Genomic DNA, 7668 nt, shown 5'->3' with positions numbered 1-7668 from the left:
AGGTCCTGAGTTCAAATCCCAGCAACTACATGGTGATGCACAACCATCTGTAATGGGATCTGATGCCCTCTTCTAGTGTGTCTGACAACAGCTACAGTGTACTTATATATAAAATAAATAAATAAATCTTTTTTTAAAAGAAGAAGGAAGGGAGGGAGGATCGAAGGAACCTACTATGTTGCCAAGAATGACCTAGAATTCCCCTGCCTGCACCTCCCAAGTGCTGGGATTCTAGACATGCACAACCACAGTGACTCTTGGCAGTGCCAGGGCCCACTTTGGGTTTTACGCATGCTGCCTTTGTGAGCACCTACCTCCTCAGCTACACCCCAGATCCTTAGACTTAATCCTGGAGGGACTGGGGGAGCATTGAGAGACATGTAGCAAGGTGGGTGTGTATTCCTCCTGATGGCAGTGTCCCTCTGACCCTGCCTTTATACCAGGGTGGCCATGGACACAAGGTGTGCCCTGTAGCTTCTGGAAAGGCTGATGATCCACTGCCTGTCTCTGTGTGACTCTCCCCAAGTTTGAGTTCTACAGCCCCTACCCCCAAGAAGGAAGAGCCCAGAGGGGACACTGAGGCCTCCACAGAGAAGCAATCTACCTAGTCAAGACCACACTATGCATCATTTGTGATTTTTGTTAATAACCTGGCGATTCAGATGGATTGACTTGAGAGTTTGGTGGGGTTTGTTTTGTTTTGCTTTGTTTTAAATGATTTATTTATTTTATGTATGTGAGTGCACTGTCCCTGTCTTCAGACACACCAGAAGAGGGCATCAGATTTCATAACAGATGGTTGTGAGCCACCATGTGGTTGCTGGAATTTGAACTCAGGACCTCTGGAAGAACAGTCGGTGCTCTTAACCACTGAGCCCTCTCTCCAGCCCTTTTTTGTTTTTTAAGGGAAGGCTTTGGATTTGAATCACCAGGATGTTGAAGGGTGAGCCTCCGGTATATCCAGATCCAGCTGCAAACGCTGGCTCAGCTTGGAGTAGTTGACCCTCTAGGGAAGTCTCAAAGACTAACCCTGTACCTGCTGGAATGGGGCTGGAGAAATGGACAAGTGTGACACCAAAGCAAAGTCAGAGTACTCACCCCAAAATAAAGGGAACAGTAGCCCAGGCCAGCACATAGCCCACACATCCTTGAGGAAGATTGTCTAGATAAGCATTCCCTAGAGGGGAACAGGGGCAGATGGGGGCAGGCAGAGGGAGGAGGTGACCAGGCAACCATAATGGGCCCCTTGACAGGAGCTAATCAATCTCTTGGCTCCCTACCTCACACTCCCCCATCAGCGATTTGCTGAGGGAAACATCTGTCACTTTTCCAAGATGAATAACACACCAACACCATTATTAATGTGTTTTTAAGTGGTGTTTAGAATCCACTTCATTTTAAATAAAGCGACATGGCTCTCTCCTGACTGCTTAGTGCCCAAGAGGCCTGGTACAACATGACTGCTGTGTCAGCAGTGTGACTCCCGGGTATTGTCCCCAAGTGTATTCACAGAGCCAAGGTCACAGGAGCCTGGTAAATGGTGGGAGAATATGACAGAGCGGGCAAACCCAGCACCAGCAAGTGGGGAGCGTGTCACACTGTGAACAGACACCATGGCCAAGGCAGCTCTTATAAGAACAACATTTAATCAGGGCTGGCTCACGGGTTCAGGGGGTCAGTCCATTGTCATCAAGCTGGGAACATGGCAGGGTCCAGACAGGCATGGTGCAGGAAGAGCTGAGAGTTCTACATCTTGTTCCAAAGGTAAAGGGAGAAGATTGACTTCTAGGCAGCTAGGAGGAGGGTCTTAAAGCCCACGCCCACAGTGACACGCCTACTCCAACAAGGCCACACCTCCAAATAGTGCCACTCCCTGGCCCTTGCAAATACAAACCATCACAGAGAGGAAGGCGGCAGTTACTCATATCAATGATGGGAGCTTCCGTGGAGCTTTCTAGAAAGTCACATTGCAGGGATTGAGAGTACCTGAGTTCTGCAGCCTTTGTCCCCTCCCCCTCCTCTAAGACGATGCATAACTGGATATGTACCTAGATATATATATCCCAAAAGCTATAAGTGCCAAAGATGCTCATTGAGGCATTTTGTGTCAGAGAGCATAGGATAACCTAAATGTGCAGCCAGAGGGAAACAAGAGCAGAGACTAGGGCAGACATGGTCTGTGGGGTACCCTAGGTCTGTCTGGATATAATATTTTCAGGGACTATTGTTCAGTTGCCATTGGACAGGTGCTGAGGACGGCCCAGTATTTAATAGGCAGGGGGATTTTTTGTTGTTTGTTTTGGTTTTTTGTTTGTTTGTTTGCTTGCTTTGTTTTTTTTTTTTTTTTTTTTTTTTTTTTTGAGGCAGGGTTTCTCTGTGCACCTCTGGCTATCCAAGAACTCACTCTGTAGACCAGGCTGGCCTTGAACTCACTGAGATCCACCTGCCTCTGCCTCCCAAGTGCTGGGATTAAAGGTAAGTGCCACCATCACCCAGGAACAGCCAGGGGTCTCTGGATACAGAGTGATTATTAAAGCTACTGCCTCATGAGCAGCCGCCCCAGCAGCCAGGATTGACTGTTTCGTGAGGAAAGCTACCCCACCCTTAGGTCACACTGACTGTCAGGAAGTTCTCTCTGTAACATTATGAAGGCCTCTCTGACTGGCCTTTGTTCTGCTACCTCAGAAGACCAAAGAGCATGCAGGCTGTGATGCCCCATGGTCAGCCTCTCCTGACTTTGACTTTCCTCCATCCACCTTAGGCCATAAAAAGCCACATGCTATAGTCAAGTATAATGACACACACCCGTGACCACAATACTCTGGTGGCTGAGGAGTGAGGATATTGAGTTTGGAGCCAACTTGGGCTGTATATTGAGAGCCTGTCTAAAAAGCAATTAAAACAAACGGGAAAAGGAGCCAGAATGACCTTCCTACCCCCAGCACAAGTCCTGTGGGGCAGAACTCACTGGACAGAATTATCTGCTAAACAGTGGGATACACCTGACCACCCAAAGTATCACACAGGGATGTTCCCAGCAGTGTTAATGTTTGTATGGGGGTGGGGTGTAGTGTGGGGTCAGGCACACACTGACATGCAGGTCTACATGCGTGTGGAGTCTAGAAGTCCACTTCCTCTGGAGCCAGTCCCCTTGATTTTTGAGACTGAATCTCTTACCAGTACCTGGAGTTCGTTGACTCAGCCTCTCTGTCCATCCAGTGAGCTCCTGAGAGCCCCGTCTTGTTCCCAGTACTGGGATTAGAACCCTACAGCACCACACGCGCCTTTTTACGTGAGGCTCAAACACAGGCCTCCTTCACAGGACCATCTCGAGAGCTACCCCTCCGTTCACCAGCAGTTGACTTCCTTAGAGCCAGAACTGGGAACCACTCACACATCTGTCCCTCAATGAGTGGGAAAGTGAGGGTCACACTGATCCGGCCAGTAGATGCGTTCGATGTGATCGGACAAATGCACACAATGGGGTGGGGGCACCTCAAACACCACACAGAAGAAAGGAGCAGGGTTTGCCGGGGGTCAAGATAAAAGAAAGTCCCGACTCTCTGGCCTCTCTCGTTCTCCCGCCCTCCTCTTCCCCTTCCCTTCTCCCCCTCTTTCTCCACGAGCTCATGGCCGGCCTCTACTCCTCTACTCCTCCATTCCTCTCTTCTCTCTCTCTCTGCCTCTACCACCCTCTTAACTCTCTCATGACCTGAATAAACTCTATTCTGTACTAAAAAGAAAAAAAAAAGAAAGAAAGGCCCGAGGTTGAGGGAATCCGGGAACCTTCTAGGGGAGATAGGCATGCTGGTCTCTCTTCACAATGGCCACTTCTGATATGCAGATATATGTGGGGAACTCCTACATTTCGAACTGAGCTGTACCTGCTATATAGGTCTTCTGGAGACTGAGGTGTGAACTCTTAACTCGGGAATAGAGAGGCAAATGTTTGTCCCCTCCCCAAACAGCATCCCTGCCAGACTGAGGTACGAATCCACCAAAGGCCAACTCGGTGAATCAATGATTTTACTGAGCTCACTACTTAGTATCCCCAAAGCAGTCACATCACGGGAAAGTCTCATCCTTGCCGGAAGACAACGCCCTCACAGCCACCGAATGGAATCATTCCTTCCGGGTGGCCTTCTGAAGTCTGCCGGTGCCAGTGCCTCCCGAGCCTCTACAGTTAAGTCTGAATTGTATACAGCTGGCTGGGAGGGTCGGGGGCGTGGCCAGAGTGCCCGGTGAGGGTCTGAGGCCCCTCCCACCCCTCCCTTCTATGAGGGAGTGTCAATAGGGATCTCCCGATGAGGAGCGCTGAGTCCCTTTATTGAATGACTGCAAACAGTAGCCACGGGGAAGGCCTCCAAGTCCAGCCGTTTGTAATTAGCACATAACCTGACGGGTGCTAATGGACACCAGCTGCTCAGCGGGTTTGGATCTAATCACTAGAGACTCTGGGAAGAGTTGGCAGAGGCTCATGGTGGAGCCAGGATTCAAGTCCTGGTCTTCTGACTCACCAGTCAATTCTCTTTCCCCACCGTGTAGAAAAATCCAAAACTCAAGGTTTCCAGAGTCTTCTGTGGTTCCCCAAGATGCCTGACATCAGTAATCTCATTTCCTCGTTTCCTCAGCTAATCCCATTTAACACCGTCAACTGTGTAACGGATTTGGGGGGGGGGGGCTGGGAAAGCACACCGCTGGCTTGTTCCCAGCAGGCATCTATTTTGATGGTCTGGAACACAGGCTAAACCAACCCTTACGCAGGTAGACAACTCACCTGGTTGAGCATTCTAGGCTGTGGAGTCACATGTTGGGAGAGACACCAGGCAGTAATGAAAGCCCCTGAGTAGGCTGGTGAGTCTGAGCTGTAGCCTTCTCCTCTATAAAATAGGGGTGCCCAGTGCACCACCCCCAGAGTCTTTGGAGATACCGAGTGGGTACCAGTAGTTGGTCAATGTCATCACTTCTGACCTGGCCACAGTCATAGGCGTCTTCACTCTCTGAGTTCCCACAATTTGGTTATTTAAACAGTACCCGAGACCTGAGGCTGCAAGAGGCAGAATGGCTTGCCTGGGTCATACAGTAAATGTTGGCAGAGATGGGTTAGACCTGACCCTTCCTGTGTGCCCGAAAGACCTGTATCTGTGGAACCATAGTGCCTCTCAACTGGGCTGTGGGGGCAGGTGCACCGGGGTCGCTAAATCAAGCCCAATGTTTCCTCTTTAGACTCAGGGTCCTCCATTTTGAAACTGTAGATGGCACAGACACTAAATACTACTATCAAAGTCGCATCCCTGACAGTGACCGGGGGCTTCAGCCAGTAGGATGAGGATCAGGTCGGTGGACATGCATTAATCGAGAGTCTGTCATGCAGCCCTCGGCTAAGGGGTGGGTCAGGTGGCTTCCAAGGGGCACATTCGGGAGAGGTCACCTTAGTTCCTCCATTTGGTGAGTGCTTGGGGTACCAGAGGCACTCGCCTGCATGTAGAATGAATTCTCTAAAGGGACAGAGAAGAATGATTCAAGGACAGCCTCCTGGAGTGGAGTCCCAGCCCCAGCAAGAGGTTTCCATGGATGCAAAGGAACCGTGGAGAGATGGGAGGAAGATGGTAGGACCTGGGTTTAAATCCCGGCCACTGGAGACCTGGGTTCAAATCCCAACTACTCCATGAGCCTGGAGACCTTGACTTCTCTGAGCCTCGGTTTGTTTATCTACAAGATGGGAACCAGTGTGCCTGCCGTACACGGATGGGTAGCCCTTCTGTAAAATCATGTCTCTAAGCGGCATTAGCAAGGACCACTTTAAGTACTGTTTTTATCACCTTCCCCATCAGGAGCATCTTTGCAGCTTCCCTGAGGGCGAGCGTCCCAGACTCTCCTAACATCCGCCTGGAAGTCCTTCCAAATATCTCCCTGCTGCAGCTGCTGCTTGAACACACAAATGTAATAAACACCTGGTGCAGGATCAAGGTCGAAAATCAAGGAGTGCTGAAGTCCCACCGTGATAGAGGCTGGCACAGAAGCCAGCCCAGGAGGTATCAGCTGCGGAGACAGGGGGGACCCCTGTGCCCTGGGAATAGTCACATTGTTACAAGTCTAAAATCCTATCACACTGTGCGCCCACGCTTTCTGTGAGTAAATTAACCCTCAATTCTTTTTAAACCCTTAAGCCTTTGCAGCTTGTACACATTGCAGCTTCCTGGGCCCAGATGCAGAGGCCTGGGCAAACACATGGTTCAAGGTCCCTGAGCTAGGCGGGTGTGCCCTCAGAGATGCACAGTTTGGAGACATTCTCCACATCACTGGAGATAACGAGTTAGCGGTTTTTCTGACCTGGGGTCTGTCCAAACCCCCATGACCTCAACCCTGTTCTAGAGCAGACCAACCAAGCAGCAGAACCTCAGAGGGGAGGGTCATCTGCTTAAGGCCGTGATTGGCTATTGGAGGAGGCCTCGGTTACATCCTCAGGCCTCTGCTCTTCAGACTCCAGGTTCCTACGCAGCCCTGCAGCACTGAGGGGTGCTGGGAGGAGCAGGGGTGGTGGCCAGCCCGACCCCTTATCCTTCCAGATCAAGACTGTGCCCAGGGCTGGAGAAAGCAGAAGACTGGAGTTTGGTTCCCAGCACCCACATTAGGTGGCTCCCTCCCCAAGGAAGGAACATCCCAGCGCATGTTCCCGAGACATACACACACCTACACATGATTTAAAAAAGAGATTTTTAGTATTTTTTAAAAGATCATGCCCAATCACTCATGAGTCAGCCAAGGAGTACAGGAGACTCCAGAAAGCCAGGATCGGGGTTCTGAAAGACGGAACACTGAACAAAGCCTGTCTTGTGGCAGGTTGGCGAATGTTTATACAGATGACCTTCAAAGCCCCCTTCTCCCCTAGTCTGCCATTTCTGTGCTGTGTGATTCTGGGCAAGTTAAGTCACCCTCTCTGAATCTCTGCTTGCTCAGCTGCCCAAAGGAGATGGCATGTCCTAGTGGGGTATCAAATGGTGGGAGAACTCTAGGAAGAGGAGGGGACAGAGGTTAAATGACTTCACACACAGAGCAGATGCTCGGCTATGAGAGTCATTTCTAAGAAGCATGTTGGACAGGAAGGGGTCTGTAGCAACTGGGCAGCCATGGATTGCAAAGCTCCTGCCCACGAGCCCAGACACAGGCCACAAATGGCCTCTGTTTGCCCATACAGACTTCTTTGTTTCTTTTTTCTTTTTAAATTGTTGCCAACACTTTTTTTTAAAAAAATCAGATTTCACATCAGAAAATCCAAATTATCTGCTCCTCTTTGAAAAGTTCAAAGATCTGGCAGGGCCAAGCTACCTTCTGGCCTGGAAACTTGCAGCCAGCGCTGAGTAGGCGAGGTTCTGCAAACTCCGAGTCCACAGTTCCGGGTTCCTCCCAGACTCACCTGTCCTGCCAGCCCTCCCTGCACCGGCTCCTCCGGGTGGTTGGTTGGTTGGTTGGTTGGTTTTGAGACTGTCTCTTGCAGCCTAGGCTGGCCTCAAACTCACTATTAACCAAGGATAACCTTGAACTTCAGATCCTCCTGCCTTGGCCCACATAGTGCTGGGATCGTAGGCTTGTGCCAGCATGCCTGGTCCTGGTGCTGCGTTATCTCTCCAGGCCCTGTACCTGTGGACCTCTCGGGAGGCATGGATC

Source organism: Micromys minutus (genome assembly GCF_963924665.1).
Source record: "Micromys minutus genome assembly, chromosome: 9".
Taxonomy (NCBI): domain Eukaryota; kingdom Metazoa; phylum Chordata; class Mammalia; order Rodentia; family Muridae; genus Micromys; species Micromys minutus.
The sequence above is the reverse complement of the archived record's forward strand: the minus strand, read 5'-3'. Positions refer to the sequence as shown.